Genomic DNA, 20,536 nt, shown 5'->3' with positions numbered 1-20,536 from the left:
ATGAAAATTGTTTATGTGTATGAAAATACCACAAATAAAATAAAAAAAAATAAAATGATTGTTGCTAGAAAATTTTCAGTGCCAAGGATGGGATACCTTCCAGGGAGTTGTTGGCCAGGGAGGTCCCTGATGCCCCCCAAAACATTACAGGCCATTGCCGAGGCCCTTGGTTCCCCACCAGGAATCGATGGTAAGACCCTATTGCTAAAGACTCCACATACATGGGCTTCAAGGCCACTGAGAAATGCTGTTGGAACTGATCTGATAACCTCCTCCATGTAGACCAGCTGACAGAAAGCTGGAAGAAGCCAATCTGCATGCAGTTCAATGGGAGAAGGAGATACCACCAGTGAAGACATTCAACAGTGGACACTTCAAGCCTTATATTTGGCCAGCCAAATAGTGGCATGTAGGTCATCGTGGAAACCAACTGCCCTCTAATTGGACTGCAGGGCTGCTGCATGGGAGGGAATACATCCCTGATACTGAAAACTTAAAACAGGAGTAGTCATGAGCCCTAGGGGTGTAATGTCTATTGCTCTCTGGCTAAATGTATATACTATGCTTATCAAACTTCCCAGGAAGCACTTCTCTTAATGTTCATACCATTATATTAATGCTACTCTCATGTTTGGTAGAGAATCTTCTCTTTTCAGATGGCAGTGACCTTAGGATGACTCAGAAGGCATCATGGTGCTGGAAAGAAGTGAGTGGAGTGCTCAATACTATAATATATCTATCAAATCTTCCCAGGCTCTGAGTCTAATGTGAAAGAGGTGGCAGAAAGAATGTAAGAGCCAAAGGAAGGGTAGGACTCCTTACAAGGTGCTCCTCCCAGACAGAAAATGGCCTGGATATCCATGACCTCACAGTGCTTGACACTACCAACACAAGACCATCATAAGAGGAGGAAAAGATCATGACATCAAAATAAAAGAGAGACTGATTGAGATGGGGAGGGGATATAATGGAGAGTGGAGTTTTAAAGGGGAAAGTGGGGGGAGGGAGGGTATTACCATGGGATATTTTTTTCATCATGGAAGTTGTTAATAAAAATTTGAAAAAAAATAAAAAAATAATAAAATGAAAACAAGGGTCTATTTTAGCGACAAGAATCATTTAGACAGAGGGATACTGAACCCAAATATAAATAGAGAAAATTGGGCTGTAGAGATGGCTTAGCCATTAAAGCATATGCCTGTAAAGCCAAAGGGCAGCCAGTTCAATACCCCTGTACCCATATAAAGCCAGATGCTCAAAGTGGCTCGTATGTCTGGAGTTTGCAGTGGCTAGAGGCCCTGACATGCCCATCTCTCCCTCTTTCTCTTTCAAATAAATGAATAAAATATTTTGTTAAAAATGAGCATTTAAAAATAGAGAAATTCTATGGTAGAAAACTTCATTTCAACCTATTTGAAAGTGGTCTTCTGTTATAATTTGCATGTTCACTACTCTATTCATATATTGCATGGTATTTAGAGATGGAATTTGGAGGTTGGCCTATTGGAAAGTAATTGCATTTAGGTGAAATGATAAGAGTGGGGCACTAAAGGTGAAATTAGTGGTCTTATAATGACAGGACAAGATTCTTCTCTCATATATATCTCTTCTGTTTCTGTCTGTCTCTTTCTCACCCATTCATATACATCTCATCTCATCTTCTGTCATCTCATCTATCTCCATGTTTATGCACAATGGAAAATCTATTTGATGACAAACCAGAAAAGTAACCACAGCCATCCAGGAGGAAATAATTTGCCAGGGCCCAAATCAGACCTTCATCTTGATCCTGGACTACACAGCTTCTTGAACTATGTGAACTGTTTATTTTTATTTTTATTTTTTGCCAATCCTATTCAGTTTTTGGTGTTTGTATAAGATTGCATGTGTGAAGTAATACAGCCTCCACTTACTTATTCTTAAAATTGATATAAAATCCTCCCTTGAGTGATTGAAAGAGACAGTAGATATCACTTATCTACCATATCTAACCACTGTTTAGTAATAACTTTTCTTTCCACTCAGCAGTGCAACTAATGTTATGCTTGCTTAACCTTTTGCTTCTTCAGTTCATTTATGCCTCCTGTTTGCTCCTTGTGTGATCTTTTGGACATTTGTTTTGCTGCTTCATCTCATATAAATCCTTTGACTGTTTCCATGGACTTGGATAATGTTTGATGTGGTATTTATAATCTATATTCACTGCCTACATGGCCTTTGATTCATCATTAACCTGATATTTCCTTACTAGTGTTCTACTTTATGCTATTTGCCAACAATTACATGACCTATATTTTGAATCTTCATAACAAATTATTGTGTTCTTAAATAATATTTCATATTGTCATGAAAACAATGTAATATTAATAAATTAATATAACATAATTTCATATTAATTCTAATCATATCTTATCTTCCATTAGTTAGCTTTAATGCCTCCCTCCTTTACTTAGATGGCATATAATTAATGTTGGTACTTACTGATCTTTAAGAATTCTATCATTTGCCTTCTGAAACAGACAGAATTTCAGGCATCATTGCTACAAGGCTTTCTTGGATTGTGGCAACTTAATGCCTATTGTCAACTTAGTTGAATTATAAATAAAATAAAATACATAAATCCTTGGCAGATATGTAGTCTCCTTTCAAGATAGGATTAGTGGAGGGGTGGGAGAAGAATCCTAGATTAAGCAGGTGTTCTGGTAGCAGCCTAAAAATTTAAATGTTCTAGGAAAAACAAAGCAAAACTATATATAGCCTGGTGACCCTTGCTCCTTGCTGGTGAGTATCTCTACCTTTCTTGACATCTGAACACAGTTTTTTCTTCCTTCTAATATGTGTTGAAGACCAGCAATGCTCCAGTAATGCTTCTTCAAGGGTTTTAGTGCCACATTTGGACTGCTGAGGCACCCAGCCTTATGAACAGAGCAGCTACAATGTTCTCAGCCTCTCCTGCTAGGGGACAGTCATTGTTGTGCTCCCCAGCCTAGATCTTGTAAAGCAATCTAACAAATACCCCTTAATTTATATAAATTAACTCTATTGGTTATATTCTCTTAAGACTATTTGAATCCTGGTGTGGTGGTTCACACCTTTAATTCCAGCATTTGGGAGGCAGAGCTAGGAGAATAGCCATGAGTTTGTGGCCATCCTGAAAGTAAATAGTGAATTCCAGGTCAGCTTAAGCTATAGTGAGACTTTACCTCAAAAGACCAAAAGAAAAAAAAAATGGCAATCCTATGAATGTTTTGGAGATCCATACTAATACCATTCTCCAAAAGACTATATACATTTCCACAAAAAAAAAAAAAAAACTGAGTACAAAACTTCAAAAAGTTCATAGACCTTTTGAAACAATAATTTTTTTATTTTTTTGTTCACTTATTTAATAGTTTATTTCAGAGCGACAGACATAGAGAGAAAGACAGATACAGAGAGAGAGAATGGGCACGCCAGGACTTCCAGTCACCACAAACAAACTCCAGACACATGTGCCCCCTTGTGCATCTGGCTAACGTGGGTCCTGAGAATTCAAGCCTTGAACTGAGGTCCTTAGGCTTCACAGGCAAGTGCTTAACAGCTAACCCATCTCTCCAGCCCTGAAACAATATTTTAACTTTAGATCCCCAGAATTCTTCTTACTCTCAATCTAGAATATTTTAAAAATTTTAAATGAAGCATTTTTAATTAACTTGTGCATTATTTGTACTGAGAAATTAGAAGCAACTGACAGATTGTTGAGGGGTGTATAAAACAGTAAGACAGATGTAGTACCTCATGAACTCTATGCTGAAATGGCTACTTCACCTTTAATAGTGAATACTGAATAGAGGTATGCCATAAAGAGACATTTGTCAGTCATTGTGTTAATTAATAATAGTGCTTATTAGAGATGCTAATCAGCTCAAAGTTCACTCTTTATGGAGCATCTTGCACTTGTCATGCATGTTTATTAATTCTACTGGGGTATGCCTTCCCTTGGCATTTCTGCATCCTATAGATTCATATGTGAAGCATTATTTGCATTTTTTCATAAGTTGATTTAACTCTCACATATATACTACAGTATATACTTGTATATATGTGTAATCCCATCCTACAACATGGGTTCTGGAAAGATTACACTGTAATAATTCTACCATCATAGTTATTATCACATCAAATTGGCATTGTAATGGGTCCCTTTTGGACTCGTATTTTATTCACATCCTCCTTCTAATCTCTCATTATAATGTCATCATAACTAGGTCCCTGCAGACTTTCACTGAAGTTATTATGAGATAGTTAACATCATGGCAACTACATATTAAATTGCACAGGAAATCATCATTGTAAAAGAACCTTAAAATTCTGACAAGTAATTACGGGTTATGCTTGGTAATTGTTTTGTTTAAACAAATCTTTCTCTTAATTCAAAATGCCCCCCAAACACAATATTCCACATTAAAAATTAACTACCTGGAAACAAGGAAAGTTTCACTTCTTTTTCCAGTGAGTAAATTTTTTGGCAGAATATTCAAAAGCCCAACTTGCATTTTAATAACTCAAAGAAATTTGACATGTTAAATTTTATGCTAATTTTAAATAGCTGTTTTCCAATGAAGCTACAAGAAAGAAAGAAAGCTAAAAAACCTCAGTTCCTTACCCATAAGCAAATAAAATAGTGGTACATAATTTATATGATCATCATGAATTTTAAAATATATAATTCAGAGCTAGAGAGATGGCTTAGCAGTTAAGGCACTTGCCTGCAAAGCCAAATGACTCATATTCAAGTCTCCATGTCCCACATAATCCAGATGTACAAAATGATGCAAGAGTTCATGGATATATATGAAAACAAGAGGGCACATGCATCTGGAGTTTGATTGCAGTGGCTGAGGCTCTGGTGCATCAATTCTGTCTCTCTCTTACTCTAGTGTTCTCATATAAAAAAGATCAGTCTATTGGACTTGTCTCAGAATATAAAAAAGATACAGTTCACAGAGACCACTGGATTCTCATGCAACATTTAAGGAACTGATAAATCTTCCTCCCAACTCATAAACAAAAACTGAGCAAACTGTAAAACATGTTGTCTTAGATTAGTACAGAAGTGAGATCAAATCGGGAAAGTGCTGGACACAAAAGTGATATGGAAAAGCAAATAACAGGCAATCAACAATCACATTTCATTTGAACAGAAACCCATAAACAAAACCTTCTGAGTGCTAAGGAAGGAAAACTTGAGCAGCAATTGATAAATGAATAGATATTAAATATGGATATACCTGCCAGATAAAAACAGTATGGGGTCCTAGTGACAGTGATACCCTGGAATTTTAGTGACTTGTGCATTTTGACGTTCACACAAGTTCACCCAGTGAATAGCAGGTAAAACTCATCTCATACTTCTGGCAGAAGGGTGGAAGAAAGAATAATTTTGAGGGCTGGAGAGATGACTTAGAGGTTAAGTGCTTGTATGTGAAGCCTAAGGACCCTGGTTTGAGGCTCGACTCCCCAGGACCCATGTTAGCCAGATGTACAAGGGGGCACACACGTCTGGAGTTTGTTTGCAGTGGCTGAAGGCCTTAGCGCAACCATTATCTATCTATCTATCTATCTATCTATCTATCTATCTATCATCTATCTATCTGCCTTTTTGTCTCTCTGTCTCTGTCACTCTGAAATAAATAAATAAATAAACAAAAAAATTAAAAGAATAATTTTGACATATGCTAGAACATTCCATTTATCTTAATATGGCTTGCATTCAAGATAAACTATTTCACTAGAACTTAAATTACTAGGACCTTTTCTGCTCCTAACTTATGTAGAGGAAGGGAAATTCTTAACTTTAGTCAATTATGTTCAACCTGTTCTATCTATGATGGCAATTACTAAGAGACACTTGAGAATTTCATACATCAGAAATAAAAGCTTAATAAAAGACAAAAACATACTCACTGAAATGCTTTCCTCCACTTTTTACCACCTCATTACTACTCACCTAGTTATAACAATTCTTTGTCTATGTACCTAGAAAAATTACAAGCCTTACCAAATGACAAAAAAACATACTTTGAAAAAGCAAGAATTGGAACTAGCCTTAGTTATAGTATGAATGCTAGAATTATCAGAACAAAATTTAAAACAACTATGAATAACATGCTAAGGACCAATAGATAATCAGCATGTAATGACAGGTGAATAATGTAATAAAAAGACAAGCACTCCAACCAATAATTTTTGAAAGGGACAGGAGACTAAGACTTCTTAAACAAAAATTAAAAATGCCTCTTTGATAGACTCATTTGCACAGAAATGTCAATAAATTTATCAAAGTAGTAATGCAGAGAGAAAATAATGACTAAAATAAAATAAAGAGGAATATACAGAAACGATGAAGCAACTACAAAAGCTATAGTATAGCACTTGTGTAGTAGAAACACTATACAGAGAAAAGAAAAATTGTGGAAGAAATTGTTGAAACAGTAATGGCTGAGAATTTCCTCAAATATAAATCAGGCAACAAATTTAAAATCTAAGACAGTCATTTTTCCAAGCAAAATGAATTACTACCTAAATTACACTTAGCTACCTGTATCAATCAGTTAGGTTTCTCTAGAGGACTAGAACACATAAAATGAATATATATAATACATGTCATGTATGTATGTATGTGTATGTATATATATATATATATACACACACACACACACACACACACATACATACATAGCAAAGATAGCAAAGGTAGTTTACTGGATTTTGTTGGATTAGCCTATGGGATATTGGCTGGGCTGTCCAATAATAGCTGTCTGAAGACTGGAGACCCAGATAACCCAGTAATTTGTTCAGTGCACAAGACTGCTGAAAGTGGGTTCCAGTGTCCACAGAGGATGGCTTAAATGCCACACATGGTGAGTAGTAAGGGAAGCCAGGCAACAGCACACACTTGCAACTAGTATGGCAGCCAGGTGCAAAAACTACAATCTGTTGGAGCATGCTTATAAGTCTACCACCAGAAAGGCCATCTACTCTGGAGGAAGGATTTCATCAATAAGTTAATCCTTCCAGGAAACGCCCTCACAGACCCACACAAGGGGCACATCTATCAATTGATTTCTAATCTGATCAAGTTGAAGACAAAACTTAACCATTAAAACATATCATCTTCAAGTATTAGACAAGTTTAAAAATAGAAGGGAATTTTGAAAAAAACAGGAACAGGAATAAAATATTATAATAGAACAAAACCAATATAACAGAGATTTCAAAATTCCTCTTTCTAACATTAATAAATCTAGCATCCATAAAATCAGTAAATACAAAATGAATACAAATTACAGGTATGTGAAAATTAAAAGGGGATGTGGTAGTTTAAATGGATGTCCCCCAGTAGATTCAGGAGTTATTGAAGCTTATAACACAGATCTCCAGCTGCCAAGCTGGAGTTGTTGCCATGTTGGTGGACACTGGGGACTAGTCCTAAAGTGTTACTGGAGGCATATCTGAGTTTCAGAATGAAGGCATGCAGAGTGCTTGAGCTCTGCCTGGGTTTCCTGGAATGTGCTTGATTGTGGTGCTAGTGGTGTTATTTCTATCTGCATGGACCTATGAAAGGGGGCCAGCTTCTTCCATCATTATGGAAATTTTCTTGGATCTGTAACCTTCAAATAAATGCCATTTCTCCCATAAACTCTGTCTTGTTTGTAGTTTCATCCCAGCAATGCGAAGCTGACTACAACTGAAATTGGTACCAGAGTGTGGGTTGTTGCTGCATGGTGAATCTGACCATGTGGATTTTGGAACTTTTGTTTCAGAGAAATTTGCATGGACTTGTTGCTTGCAACTGAAGATGTCTTCTATAATGGTAAGCCAAGTTGTATAGTCTATCTTGTTGAGAGTTTGAAAATTCTAAATGCAGAGATAATTGTATTTAGAGGCTTTGCTTACGGACTTTCAAAGGGGAAGGAAGGAGTACAGATAACTTTATTGGATACTGGCATAAAGGTTGGCTGCATTCTGTTGTCCATGCACAGAGAATTTGATCAAGGTTAAATTTGTAATCTACTGATGTGCTTGGCTAAAGATATGGAATGGAAAGATATTAGATATTAGATTTAAAATTGAAGAAATTCAAATTAGTTTAAAATTGACAGGTTCAGATACTGGATTTAGGTTACTGAAGCTGCTGTTGTCAAATATATTAGTATTTGGAAGAAAGATGGCCCAATTATTTTATGGTGAAACAGTAGAAAAGATGCCTGAGGAAAGATGAAATGGTAGAATATAAATTCTTTGGAAAGGACTGACTAATGGGAAGTAATCTGATCTTCAAGGTCATGATTCATTTCATCTCTGAATCAACATGATTGTGTCCTTATCACCTGGTATTAGTTTCAGAAGCATTAAAAAAGCATTGAGAAGTTCATGAAGTTCACACTTCATACGGTTCCAGGAGCCACTGCTTAGATATGACATGAGGGAGGGTGTGATTACCCTAATAAAAGAAACCAGTGATGCTGTTAGAAGATGGACCATGGTTTCCAATGGAGAATTTAGCACATTTATATATACCAGAACTGGGTAAGGCCTATCATGAAGCACTGTTTGTTGCCCAGGAATTGAAGTTTTCTCTGGCTACACAGTCCAGAAGTAGGGGCAGAATTGGAAAATCTGGAGACTGTCAGTCCCTGATTATGATATTGGACTTGAGTTGCAGATATTTGATGCTTGCTAAATGATTATTGTGTTTTCAGTTTCTCCTTGTTATGCCTTCTAGTAGTTGAAAATGTTTACTCTATGTCATTATATGTTGGATTATGTAACTTGTTTGATTTTACAACACTCACATTTAAGAGATAGTCTTAATTAGAAGATGAGACTTGGCACTTTGGAATTATCTTACTTTGGTAAAGACTATGAGGACCTTTTAAGTTTGACTCAGTATAATTTTCAATGTGAGATAGCTTTGAATCTATTGAGGACCAGGGGAGGAATGTAGTAGTTTGAAAGGATGTACCCCAGTAGATTCAGGAGTTATTAAAGCTTATAACTTAAATCTTCAGTCATATATATGACTGGCAGAGGCATTACTGTGGGTAGATCCTGGGGTCCAGCCCTAAGGTATTGCTAGGTGTGGATCTGAATTCCAACCTAAAGGTATGCAGTGTGCCTGTACTCAGCCTGGGGTTACTGGAGTGGTGTTAGTGGAAGTATTTCTCTCTGCATGGACCTATGAAAGGGGCCAGCATCTTCCCCCATTATGGAACTTGCTCTGGACTTGTAAGATTCAAATAATTCTGATTCCTCCCATAAACTGTATCGGGTTTATTTGTTCATCACAGCAGAATGAAGCTCACTAGAGGGGGCATAATAATAGATTCTATGTAATTTTCTAAAAAGAGGCATCATAGAAGGAGGGAGGCAAGATAGGAAGATGATGGAGGGTATTTTCAGGAAGATAAGGAGGCAACAGAGGTTATTGGCATAACAACTTGTATAAATAAAAGACATTGTCAAAAAGTCCCCAAATAAAAGAATATAATGAGTAACTATGGATAAAAATTTAATAAATATATGAAAAACACAATCTGCCATAACCCATATAAGATGAAATAGATAATCTGAATAGCCCTATATCTGTTAGAGAAATTGAATCAATTACTAATAATATTGCAAAAAATAGATCATTAGTTATGCATGGGTTGATAGAGACTACCTCATATTTGAGAAAATTATAAGAATTATTGACATCTGTTTCATATATATATATATATGGCTTCCTATGTTGTCCTAGAAGGCTTCAAGTTTCTAAATACCCCCAAACAGACAAAAATATTCAATGATGAACACAGGTAGAAAAATAATCCACAACACATAGCAAGCCAGGACATAAGGGTATAAAACAAATTGTAGATCATAAATAAGTGGGATTTATCTTGCTATGTAAAGCTTTTCTAACACTAGAAAACTAGTATAATACACCAAGTAAACAGACTAATGAGGAGAAACATAATTTTATAAATATACATAGAATGGCATTGGAAAAGATCCAAAACCTGTTTGAAATTAAATAGACTCAAAAAATGAGGATAAAAGGGTAAATTCCTCAATTCAAGAAGAAATATCTATACACAACTTCCACTTGCAATCATACTTAATGTCCATTAACTAGGAACACTAAGTTTGTGAAAAAAGGAAATTGTAAAGTTTGTGAGGGATCAAGAATATGTAAATTACTCTGAGACAAAGATGAAAGCTTTTATTTGAGAAAAACACAAACTTCCAGCGATGGCTCTCAAGAGTGGAACACAGCCAACCTGAGTTTTAAAATAATGGGCTTTATAGGGCTTCTTCAGTTGGGGGAAGGTATGAAAGGGAAAAGTTGAATTTAAAAAAAAAAAAAATAAAAGGTTTCTTTAAGGGAGATCTAAGATAGCCAGGGTGTGAGAAAATAACAATGACTAGGTGACTTATGAGATAAGAGTGCAGGAAAACATGACCTGGGGCATTGTTAGGCAAGGAAGGAATAATGGCTGGGAAGTTTCTTGAGGAATGTGGATAATTAACTTCCTTATGCCTTTGCTGCCATTCTGCTGCCCTTGGTGACTCCCTTTTGGTAGCCCATCCTGTTCTAACATTCCAGCTTTTTGTTAGTGATAAGAGATGAAGATTAAATTTTTCATGCTGGCCCTAGGGGTGGATGAGTTCTTATGGAAGAAGCTGGATAATGTGGTCAATGGGTCTCCTTCAGGGCAGGTGATGAAGTGGCAATTACATAATCGCTAGAGGTGGCAGGGTGGTGTGATTGATCATCAGTGCCATTGTAGCATACTGTTATGACTTGACCCTGAACAAAACAGAGACTTCTCTTCTATCATGCCTATAGTGACCTGGCATCAGGGTAGTCACTGACAACATCTGTTATGGAAAAGGTGAAGGAGATGGTCTCTGTGCATCTCATGAGAGGACAGAAGGAAGAATTAAGGAGTTTATTACAGTTGTCAACAGTTATGACATCAAAATTCCAGGTTCCAGGGAAGGATGAACACTCAGAGGTGAGGGATAAAAGGCTTTGGATAAGAGAGAGTAGGCAGAAGGGCATCAGTGTGTTTAAGAGGAGCATTTGGGATCAGGGTAAGAGTAAGAACATGAGAGAGTTTAAGTTTGAGAGTTCCCCTTGGGGTGGAAATGTACTTATCTGTGGATGATGGTGGGTAAGGGATAAGGAAGGAGGGGATGCAAGGAATAGTTCTGATTCTGAATAAGGCAAGTGGGAGGATCTTGGGCCAGGGTAGGTAAAGTTCAGATGTAATCAGGTACAAACAGAAGCAAAAGGCATGAGTTAATTCTAGAGTTTATTATTTTAAGCCAGCATCAGACAGGGGAGCCCATTGGTCTGAATTTTTGTTTATATTATAGTTATATTTTGGTCTTATTTTCTTAATGGGTTATTAATACCATGTAGGCTGCCAGAAATAACTGTATATGTTGGAAGTCAATTGTAGGTCTGTAGGGGAGACTTTTAGGGGACTGTGAGGAGTTCTATGACTCTTAGCATTGTAATCTGCTAGGATAAGTCAAGGACATGCAGACCAAGTGTCCCTCCCTCTCTTGGGAATCTGGAGGACTAATTTTTTTCTCTGATGTGACTCTCCTGTTCCAGATACACTGATTTGGAATTCACTTCTGGAACCCCATATCCTCTCTGATCAACAAGACAGGTGACTTACCAGAGGCTAAAAGTTAGCAAGCATCCCATCATTTCATATGGCCTTTTGACCTGGGAACAGGAACAAAAATATTATTTATCCTTTTAACTCCAATGTTTCCAATTGATTTTGGCTTTTGCATATGGTTATTAATCGCTCAGAAAGACTGTATGTATCTGATTAGCAAAACAGATTAGTTAAAAGGGCTAACAGCATATCTGGCTAGCAAACAGATCTGGTTAGAGAATGACACAATAGTTTAAAACATTCTGATTAATATTTAAGTCTAGTTGTCAGATGACAGTGTAAGCTGTATCTGGAATATAGAAAGCTTATATAATCTATCTTTTAAGTATCAGTCAGTTATAAGTATAGGAAGAACATTTTAGTAGCTATGAAAACAATATTTTAGCAATTACTTTTTTAAATTTTTGTTTATTTTTATTTATTTATTTGAGAGTGACAGACACAGAGAGAAAGAATAACAGAGAGAGAATGGGTGCAGTAGGGCCTCCAGCCATGCCAAACAAACTCCAGACACATGTGCCCACTTGTGCATCTGGATAACATGGGTCTTGGGTAACTGAGACTGGAACCAGGCTCCTTAGGATTCACAGGAAAGAGCTTAATTGCTAAGCCATCTCCCCAGCTCTTACCAATTATTTTTAATAACTTTAAGCCATTTGATTTAATCTAGAAATTGTATGTCAGGAAAAAACAAGACAGTATAAAAACTTGGCATCTGTGTTTAAAAACAACATTTGTGCTGGGCATGGTGGTGCACACCTTTAATCTCAGCATTGGGAAACAGAGGTAGGAGGATTGCCATGAGTTCAAGGCCAAACTGAGATTACAGAGTTAATTCCAGGTCAGCCTGGACCAGAGTGAGACCCTACCTCAAAAAAAAAAAAAAAAAAAGAGTCCAGGACCAGATGGATTCCCAGCCGAATTTAATCAAACCTTCATGGAAGAACTCAAACCAATCTTCCTAAAACTGTGCCACACAATTGAAGAACAGGGAAAGCTACCTAACTCCTTCTATGAAGCTAGTATCACCCTAATCCCAAAACCAGGCAGAGATGCCACAAGAAAAGAAAATTATCGGCCTATTTCCCTAATGAACATAGATGCAAAGATCCTCAACAAAATACTCGCAAACCGAATCCAACGACACATCAAAAGCATTATCCACCTTGACCAAGTGGGATTTATCCCAGGAACACAAGGGTGGTTCAACATATGAAAATCTGTCAATGTAATACACCACATAAACAAGCTTAAACATAAAAATCACATGATCATTTCGATAGATGCAGAAAAGGCCTTTGACAAGATACAACATCACTTCATGATCAAAACATTGCAGAGAATCAGCATGGCCGGTTCACATCTTACCATAATAAAGGCAATATACAAAGCTCCAAAGGCCCAAATAATACTTAATGAAGAGAGACTGGAGGAATTCCCATTGAGATCAGGAACAAGACAGGGATGTCCTCTCTCACCTCTGCTTTTCAATATAGTTCTGGAAGTCCTAGCCCAAGCAATAAGGCAGGAGAAGGAAATAAAAGGGATACAATTTGGAAAGGAAGAAGTTAAGGTAGCTCTATTTGCTGATGACATGATTGTATATGTAAGAGACCCGAGAGACTCCATCCCAAAACTCCTGAAGGTGATTAACTCCTATAGCAAAGTAGCAGGATACAAAATCAATGCACAAAAATCGGTAGCATTTCTGTATGCAAATGACAAAGACACAGAAAAAGAAATAAAGGACATAGTCCCATTTTCAATAGCAAAAAAAAAAAAAAAAACCTTGGAATAATGTTAACCAAGGAAGTAAAAGATCTATACAACGAAAATATAAAAACTCTCAAAAAAGAAATTGAGGAGGACTTGAAAAGATGGAAAGACCTCCCATGCTCCTGGATAGGCAGAATTAACATTGCGAAGATGACACTCCTACCAAAGGCAATATATAGATTTAACGCAATTCCAATTAAAATCCCTACAGTGTTCTTCACAGAGATAGAAAAAATGATCTCAAATTTCATATGGAAAGGCAGAAGGCCTCGCATATCCAAACATATCCTCAGCAAAAGAAATACCTCTGGTGGCATCACAATACCCGATATAAAGCTATATTAAAAAGCCATAGTAATAAAAACAGGAGTATAGACCAATGGAATAGACTTGAGGACCCGGATTTTGGGCCAAGCAACTATAGCTACTTAATATTTGACAAAGGTCCAAACAATATAGACTGGAAAAAAAATAGCATCTTCAACAAATGGTGCTGGACAAACTGGATAACCACATGCAGGAAACTACAAATTGATCCACACATTTCACCATACACAACACTCAAATCCAAATGGATCAATGACCTCAACATAAGACCAGAAACTCGAATACTATGGAAGAAAATTTAGGTTCAGCGCTTGCCTATGAAGCCTAAAGACCCTGGTTCAAGGCTCGGTTCCCCAGGTCCCACGTTAGCCAGATACACAAGGGGGCGCACGTGTCTGGAGTTCGTTTGCAGAGGCTGGAAGCCCTGGTGCGCCCATTCTCTCTCTCTCCCTCTCTCTCTCTCTTTCTCTCTGTGTCTATCGCTCTCAAATAAATAAATAAAAATTAAAAAAAAATTTAGGAAGTACTTTCCATGATATAGGAATGGAAAAAGACTTCCTGAATAAAACCCCAGTGGCTCAAGTTCTAAAACAGTCACTCAACCATTGGGATCATTTGAAGCTGAAGAGTTTCTTTGCAGACAAGCATATAATAAGCAAAGCCAATAGAATACCCACAGAATGGGAGAAAATATTTGCAGGTTATCCAACTGATAGAGGCCTTATCTCTAGAATTTACAAAGAACTCAAAAGTCTAAACAATAAGAAGACAAATACCCCACTCACAAAATGGGGCACAGAGTTAAACAGGCAATTCACATAGGAAGAGATACAAATGGCAAACACACACCTAAGAAAATGTTCATCATCCCATCATCAGAGAAATGCAATTTAAAACAACTATGAGATTCCACCTTACCCTAATAAGGATAGCCAACATCAAAAGGTCAAATGAAAATAAATGCTGGCGAGGATGTGGAGAAGCAGGGACACTCATTCACTGTTGGTGGGAATGCAAGATGGTACAACCACTTTGGAAAGCAATATGGAGACTCCTGAAAAAGCTGGCTATAGAAATACCAACAGACCAAGTTATACCATTACTGGGCATCTACCCTAAAACCTTCAAACCAAAAGCCAGAGAGATTTGCTCAATCATGTTTGTAGCAGCTCAATTCGTAATAGCTAAAAGCTGGAATCAAACCAGATGTCCATCATTAGAAGAATGGATCACAAAGATGTGTTATATCTACACAATGGAATTCTATACAGCAGTAAGAAAAAACGACATAAAGAAATTTGAGGAAAAATGGTTGAGCCTGGACCAGATCATTCTCAGCGAACTTACCCAATCACAGAAAAAAAATCGACACATAGTCTCACTCATCTGCAACACCTAACCTGAATCTGCTCAAGATGCCTTACATACCCAGCAAGCACCTCATGGACTAGACAATAAGATGGATGGGAGGGCAGGGTGGGAATCAAAGGGTGGAAAACAGTAATCCGGATCCAAACGGCAAGGGTACCATAAAATTCTACTTCCTAAAAGACAGACCAAATGGCTGAACATTCACTAGACCCTTACAGGAAACACCTGAACCATAAGACACTGGAGAGGGTAGGAGCAAAACTGACCTAAATCTCCTACATCTTCCCTCCCTCCCTCTCCCCCTCTCCCCTCTATCTCTCTCCTCTCTAACTCTTGTATATTAGTTATCTTTTTCCTCAATTTCTTAGTGGACACTGACCTGTAACCCCCACTTCCAGCTTGGGCCTACCATCCACAATGAGCTTTTGATCAGAGAAACCTACAAGGTTTCCCAAAACAATGACAGACTTCTGTCAGAGTACTTGATGACCCACCAAAGGCCAGTGGTAAGACCCTTTTGCTGAAGACTCCATACACAGCTGATGCATAAAATCAAATGACATGGCTGGAAGCCAGGAGAGAGTCAGTCCCCAGACAGTCAGCATGTCTAGTGCCAGAAGGCGCTACATAGGCGACTGGGGGAAATGACCAAGATCTATCCAAGCAACACATTGTTTAACCTAATTAGCAACAAATAACCGGATGTGATGCCCACACAAGTGCAATAGTGGTACACCGCCATGGTGAGGAATCAATTGCTCTTGATTTGGCTAACTGATCCACTGTGTGGTACTAGACCCATAGCTGGTGCTGGGAAACAAGTCAGAACTATACCCAAACACAAGCCCACTCTACAATATCAAGCTACCATCAATCACGGGGTATAAGAGGGCCTAAACCTAACATACTGTCTATCAAAAAAGTAAGTGTTATCTCAATTTTCCGGGTGCTAACTTACTCTCCGTTGGAGAATCTGCTTCTCTTTTCCAGATAGATGCAGATCCTAAGAAGAGAGCTGCCCCAACATACCTTAAAAGGGGCCCAACTGAAACTAAGGACAACTGGCGAAATAAGCAAGGGTGATGTTTTCCTGTGAACCGGATACCAGCACAAAGGGGAAGGAGACCAACGCAGAGAAAAATCAACTCCTACCAAATCAGAGAGCCAGAGCCTCAGAGGCCCCCAACACCTCAGCACTGAAGCAGACCAAAAATGAACCCAACATGGCTCAGGGAAATTTTGCAGAAGAGGGGGCGGAAAGAATGTCAGAGTCACATGTTGGGTCATGATATGCAGAGACATTTATCATACCAATAACTGTGGGCTAACTCCACAATGCACGACCCATTTTCATTAACAAGGAGGGTCTAATGGGAGGGGTAGATCACAGATGAGCCTAAATAATGGTACCAAACTGCCTGTATTTACTGATAAGAAAACTAATAAATTAAATTTAAAAACAACAACAACAATAACAACAAAAAAAAAATTGGTTATTTGCTATACCAGTGAAAGTTATCAACTACCTCCCAAACTGGAAGCAGAAAATAAGATTAAGATTATTTTTTCTGGGTAGGAAGCATGACTTAAGCATAAACATTTTTATAAGCAATGTACTTAAGAAACCAGAAATGAGACAATCAGTTAATGGAAACCTTGACTGAGAATAATATACATACTTTAAGAATGAAATAAAACTGCTCTTATATTAAGGTCTTTGATCCATTTGGACTTTAGTGTTGTGCATGGTGAGATGTGTGGATCAAGTTTCAAGTTCCTGCATATGGTTATCCAGTTTTTCCAGCACCATTTGTTGAAGATGCTGTCATTTTTCCAGCCTATATTGTTAGGGACTTTGTCAAATATCAAGTAGCTTGACCAAAGTCCAGGGCCTCAAATCTATTACATCGGTTTATACTCCTGTTTTTATCCTAGCACAATATTGGTTTTATTACTGCGGTTTTGTAACATAGCTTTAGATCAGGTTTGGTGATATCACACGAAGTATTTCTTTTGCTTAGGATATGCTTAGATATCTGAAGCCTTCTGCCTTTCCATGTAAATTTTGAGATGACTTTTTTCTATCTCTGTGAATATCAATGTTGGGATTTTAACTGGAATTGCATTAACTCTGTATATGGCATTTGGTAAGATTGCCATTTTCACAATGTTAATTCTGCTCTTCCAGGAACATGGAAGCTATTTCCATTTTCTAAATTCCTCCTCAACTTTTTTGAGTGTTTTTATGTTTCCATTGCATAGATCTTTCACTTTCTTGTTTGATGTTATTCCAAGACATTTTTTTGTTGCTATTGAAAATGCCCCTTATTTCGTTCTCTGCATCTTTGTCATTTGCATATAGAAAGGCTACTGATTTTTGTCCATTGATTTTGTATCCTGCTACTTTTCTAAAGGAGTTAATCACATTAAAGAGTTTTGGGATGGAGTCTCTCGGGTCTCTTACTTATAATCACATCATCCGTAAATAGAGCTAACTTAACTTCTTCCTTTACAAATTATATCCATTTTATTTCTTTCTCCTGTCTTATTGCTTGAGTTGATTTCCAGTACTATATTGAAGAGCAGAGGTGAGAGTGATCACCCCTGTCTTATTCCTGTTCTCAATAGGGATTCCTCCAGTCTCTCTACATTCTGTATTATTTGGGTTTTAGGAGCTTGGTATACAGACATTATTATGTTAAGATATGAACCAACCATGACAATTCTCTCCAATGTTTTGATCATGAAATGATGTTGTATTTTGTCAGAGAACTTTTTTGCATGTATCGAAATGATCATGTGGTTTTTGTGTTTAACCTTGATTCTGTGGTGTATTACATTGACAGATTTCCGTATGTTAAAACACCCCTTCATTCCTGGGATGAATCTCACTTGACTAAGGTGGATAATGCTTTTGATGTGTTGTTGAATTCAGTTTGGGAGGATTTTGCTCATGATCTTTGCATCTAAGTTCATGAGGGAAATAGCTGGGTAGATTTTTTTTTTCCTGTGTCATCTCTGCCTTGTTTTGGCAAAAGGGTGACTCTAGCTTCATAGAGGAGTTGGGCAGTTTTCCATGTTCTCCAATTGTGTTATACAGTTTGAAAAATATTAGTTTGAGTTCTCCCATGAAGGTTTGATAGAATTCAGCTGAGAAGCCATCTGTTCCTAGACTCATCTTTTTGGGGATGTTTTTTATTACTTTTTCAATCCCAATGACTGTGATAGGTTTCTTTTTAGGAGATTAATCTGCTCTGAGTTTAGTGGTATGTTGTGATCCCTCCTTTTTTCATTTTGAATTTTCTTAATTTGAATCATCTCTCTTTATTTTTTTTCTTAATCAAATTGGTCATGGAGTTGTCCATATTGTTCATTTTTTCAAAGTACCAGCTCTTTGTTTTGTTAATTTTCTTAATTGTTTTCTTAGTTCCCAATTCATTTATTTCTAATCTAATCTTAATTATTTCTTTCAGCCTGGAGCTTTTTGGGTAAGATTCGTCTTGCTTTTCCAGAGCCTTTAGGTGGATGGTTAGGTTATTGATTTGGGATCTCTCTGTCTTTGTTATCAAGGCCTTTAGAGGTATGAATTTTCCCCTGAGGACTGTCTTCATGGTGTTCCATAAGTTTTGGTACAATGTGTTCTTAATGCCATTCATTTCTAGAAATTTCTCAATTTATTTATTTTTTTTTATTTTGTCCACTATCCATTTATTGTTTAAAAGTGTGCTGTTAAGTTTCCAGAAGCTGATGGGGTTCTTGGGGGGTCTTTTGTTATTAATTTCTAGCAATATATGATTGTGATCTGATATCATGCAGGGAATTATATCAATCTTCCTAAATATATGGAGGCAGACTTTGTGACCCAGTATAAGATATATTTTAGAGAATGTTCCATGGGCTGCTGAGAGAAAAACAAGTGTAGTCTGAGGATTTGGGATGAAAAGTTCTGTAGATATCCTTTAGGTCTAAGTGATTTATGGTTTTGTTGAGCTCTTTGACTTCCCAGTTCAGTTTCTGTGTGGATGATCTATCTATTAGTGATAGTGGTGCATTGAAGTACACAACTATAATGGTGTTGGTGGTTATTTCTGTTTTATTTTCAAGTAGGTTTTGTTTTATGAACTGTGGTGCATGAAGATTTATGATTGCTATATCCTTTTGATAAATCATTCCCTTAATAAGGAGGAAGTGGCCTTCTTTGTCATTTTATGAATATTTTTGGTTTGAAGTCTATTTTGTCATTTAGTAGTATAGCTATGCTTGCTTGTTTCTTATTCACATTTGCTTGGAATATTGTTTTCCACCCTTTAACCCTGAGAAGGTGTCTGTGTTTAGTGATGAGGTGGATTTCTTGAAGACAACAGATTGAGGGGACTAATTTTCTGATCTTTCCTGTCAGATTGTGTCCCTTGATGAGTAAATTAAAGCCATTGATAGTTAGCATAATGACTGTGAAGTTTGATTTGATCCCCACCATATTGTGTTGATATATGTGGTTAGATGTTTGCATGGTCTTTCAAGTTTTTGTGCCTTCTCTAAGTTTGGTTATTGTGATCTGCTTTTTGTAGGCATTTGAGGTTGATTACATAAGACTGGAAACTTGGCTACTACTTGAAGAAAATATAGGAAGAACTTTCCATGATATAGGAATGGAAAGATACTTCCTGAACAAAAGCCCAGTAGCACAGGATCTTAAACAATCACTCAACCAATGGGATAACATGAAGCTGAAGAGTTTCTTCACAGACAAATATACAACAAGCAAAGCAAAAAGATTACCCACAGAATGGTGGAAAGTATTTGCTACATATCCAAGGGCAGAGGCCTAATCTCTATAATCTAGAAAGAACTGAAAAACCTAAACAATAAAAAGTCAAAAAACCCACTCACAAAATGGGGTAAAGGGCTGGACAGGCAGTTAACATTGGAAGAAATACAAATGGCAAACACACACTTAAGAAAAAGTTCATCATCCCTAATCATCAGGGAAATGCAAATTAAAGCAACTATGAGATTCCACCTTACCCCAGTATAGCAAACATCAAAAAATAAAATGAAAATAAATGCTGGTGAGGATGTAGAGAAATAGGAACCCTCATCCACTGTTGCTGGGAATGTAAGATAGTACAAACACTTTGGAAAGCAATATGAAGACACCTAAAAAAACCTGACTATAGATTTCCCAACAGACCCAGTTATTCCCTAACTGGGCATGTGCTTCAAAACCTTCAAGCCTCAGTCCAGAAACATTTGTTCAGCCACATTTATAGCAGCTCAATTCAAAAAAGCTAGGAGCTGGAATCAACCCAGATATCCATCACTAGACGAATGGATAA

This window comes from Jaculus jaculus, chromosome X (genome assembly GCF_020740685.1).
Source record: "Jaculus jaculus isolate mJacJac1 chromosome X, mJacJac1.mat.Y.cur, whole genome shotgun sequence".
Classification (NCBI taxonomy): Eukaryota; Metazoa; Chordata; class Mammalia; order Rodentia; family Dipodidae; genus Jaculus; species Jaculus jaculus.
Note: the sequence above shows the minus strand (reverse complement) of the source record.